The sequence below is a fragment of the Anoplophora glabripennis genome, unplaced genomic scaffold (assembly GCF_000390285.2).
Source record: "Anoplophora glabripennis isolate ALB-LARVAE unplaced genomic scaffold, Agla_2.0 scaffold946, whole genome shotgun sequence".
Taxonomy (NCBI): domain Eukaryota; kingdom Metazoa; phylum Arthropoda; class Insecta; order Coleoptera; family Cerambycidae; genus Anoplophora; species Anoplophora glabripennis.
Genome location: NW_019417116.1, coordinates 133,143 through 136,469, shown reverse-complemented (window position 1 = coordinate 136,469; position 3,327 = coordinate 133,143). Strand labels below are relative to the sequence as shown.

General features: G+C 33.3%; 1 long non-coding RNA gene across 1 annotated transcript; it reads right to left on the bottom strand.

Moving 5' to 3' along the window:
• Positions 1-1,670: 1,670 nt before the first annotated feature.
• LOC108912766 lies at positions 1,671-2,653 on the bottom strand. The gene is made up of 3 exons (XR_001964579.2): positions 2,523-2,653; positions 2,324-2,465; positions 1,671-2,145 (listed from the first exon to the last, which is right to left on the bottom strand). It is a non-coding gene; the product is annotated as an uncharacterized LOC108912766 (long non-coding RNA).
• Between the last annotated feature and the right edge of the window lie 674 nt (positions 2,654-3,327).

Here is a 3,327-nt window from a genome sequence, read left to right as displayed (position 1 = left end):
ATCGCGGGTGCGTGGGTGCGTGCGTGCGTGTGTGCGTGTGTGTGTGTGCGTGAGTGTGTGCGTGCGTGTGTGTGGCTGTGGCCAATTTTTTGGTAGGTCACAATTTTTTAATTGCGTTTTCGTCATCTACAACCCTAAATTACTATAAAAAACTTAACTTCAAAAAATCACACATTTTATGCCACAATATGCATATTGTGGAACATACATGTATGCAACCAACTTGTGGCAATTTGCAAATATAATTTGCAGCGCCCTCTACAATGGGTATANTGTGTGTGTGTGTGTGTGTGTGTGTGTGTGTATTGTCGCGAACCCGAATTTTCGGAGGCTGTGACGTCACACCGTTTTCGCCCTTCTGCCTGTTTTACGTTGGGTCGTGGAGCCTCGTGACGACACCGTTCAGTGCACGTCCGCCTGTTTTGGGTTCGGCTACGGCACTTTCACGATCGAAGCGTGGACGACGGGCGCTTCCCGCCAAATTGAGAAAAACCGTTACATTTCTGCGCAACGTGATTGGCTCCCGCGCAGAAATAAGGGTTAAACTACGTCACAAAGCATATAAAAACGCCCTGAAAAAAAAACAATGTTCATCCCACAGCAGCTACGAACACGAGACGTTCTAGTTAGCTTTTTGCTGTGTGAGATTTTACTTTACTTTACTAATATTATTTTAATAAGATTAATAATGACTGAAAAAAGAGGGCATTTGTCAGATCCTCAAAAAAAACTATTGATTTCAATTATGGAAGAAGAGGAAACTCTTCGAAAGGGGAAATTTACTCCATATTTTTCATTTAAAGATGCACAAAATAAATGGGGAGAAATAGCTTCTTAACTCAACAGTGTACCAGGCGCCAAAAAAAAATTGGAAAGATTGGAGAAGAGTAAGTATAACTAGCATATTTTATTTCGCACAGTTCCATATTTTGTCTTACTTTTAGACATGGCAGGATTTAAAGAAAAATGTAAAGAAGAAGAGTGGATATATTAAAAAAATGTAGTCAGCAGACAGGTGGTGGACCACCAATAAATATTACTTTTACAAATAACGATGAAGTAGTTTTAAAACTTCTTGACACGACATCAATATCAGGGGATGATGCAGTAGCAGAATCAAATGTTATTATTGTACGTAAGTTGAAATTTTACTCAACCACTTCTAAATAAGTATTGTGTTTGTTAGCATGATTTCGATCACAACTACAGCTTGCTCGAGTACAAAGGTGATAAAGATAATGAAGATATAGTTTCTGAACATAAAGAAACCCAACAGGAAAAACCAACTGTTAAACAAATAAATACATTAAAAAGAAAACGTCCTGTGGCAGTGCGCAGGTTAGACGAATCGATAAAAGCGCAAGAGAATTATACAAAATATTTAGAGAAAAAATTGAAAGTAAAGGAGGAATATTATCAAAATAAAATTATTTTAATGAAAGATGATATACACATAAAAAAAAAGAATTGCATCAGCTTTAGAGTCGATAGGAACGCTTTTGGGTGCAAAATATAAATAGAAGATAACTGTATAAAATATTTTTTGCCACAACCTTATTTTTATTATTTTGTAAACATAGTTATAGAATAAAAGTTTTATTTTTACTATTAAGTTTAATTATTATTAAGTCTATTAATTAACCAGCTGTTTATTCTAAATTATGGTTTGATCAATTCTAATTTAGATTCCTTTGCATAGATTTGTTCTATTAAAAAAACTGTTAGATATTTTATTAAAAAGTAATTTACATAAAATAATTATGAATAACTTGTTGCTGCATATTTCTTCCAGCTACTAAGTTAGGGTTTTGTCTAGGTCCATCTGCAGGTTCTACAAAATTTTCTGCCATAAGTCCAAAATCTAAATTTTCATTTTCAAGTTCCTCTTCTGGTTCAGGAATATGTGCGGTTAAAGACATATTGTGCAGAGCAGCACATGAATATATAATTTTTGAGCAGACTGTTGGTGTATAATGTAAAGCCCTGTGTTTTAATCCTAAACCGCATTTTCAGTAGACCACTGCATCTTTCTTACGGTACTACGTGCTCTTTTAAAAACAGTATTATATGCAAATTCTGGTGTTCCTGGCTGAGGATCCCGTATTGGTGTCTGCAACCGTAAACGTAGTGGATAACCAGAGTCACCTAAAAAAAAAGCGTAATTCTAATTAGTATATTGTAATTTATTCTCCTTTAATTTAAATAATTTTTTAAGGTCTTGAAAAATATACATAAATATAATATATATAATATAAGTAACTTTTTCTTCCATTTTACCATTAGTGATAAATATTTCACAAAGAGTCAACAGATTCATATTTACCAATTAAATAATAGCCAGGATTTCTTCGGCTCAAATTGGACACCGCTTCTTGGACAATAGACTGACTCCATATATGTTCATCATGTGTACTGCCAGGAAAACGTGCATTGATATTGGTAATTCTCATCTCACTGTCACAAATCTGTAAAATCGTAGGTATATATAATATATTCCTAAAAAGTTTGTTCATTTAACGTACTAGTTGAACATTAATAGAATGATAATTTTTTCTATTAACATAAATATCATTTTCTCGAGGAGGAAAAATAGCAACATGAGTGCAATCTATGCTTCCAATGACCCCAAGTAATCCATATTTATCATAAAACCTGGGAAAATCATATTAATGCCTTGTTGGTTACCTATATATAATTGCATATCCATCAGTGACTACATACCCTTGACGTATGTTATCCAATTTAAAGTGGCAAAAAATTGTAGTGCCGCTAAAATCTGTAAGTTAGATACCTTTAATTTATGTCCAAAATATGTTATAGTAATAAATATGTAATGATTTTGCAAGTCTGTTTTTACATTTTATACACAATTAACACAAAAAAGGGATTAAAAAACTGTCTAACTTTGCATTTAGTGCAGAGCTTCTGCTTGGGGGTTGAATATAGTCATTTAGATTTATACGAATTCTAGGTACTTGGCCAGCTAAAATTTCAGCTTGTTCTAAATTTTCAATAGCAATTAAATGTAATTTAATTCATCCATTACAAACATAAGCAATCACTAGGTACACAATAAATATTATCTAGATCTGTTATAGAAAATATATATCCACAATAAATCACTATACCTACTTTTAAGGTTAACTTATTCAGCTTATTCCTATGGGAAATTGTAATTCCCTTGGAAATAGCCAAGTGTTTTAATTCCACTGACTTGCAGTGGAAAATTTTCCAACGAGTTGATTCAAGAATACATTTTACGCTTTCCTATGGGAAAGGCGCCATGTTTCTCATGGGAAAAGATTCAAGAATTGTGCCCCTGTTGTT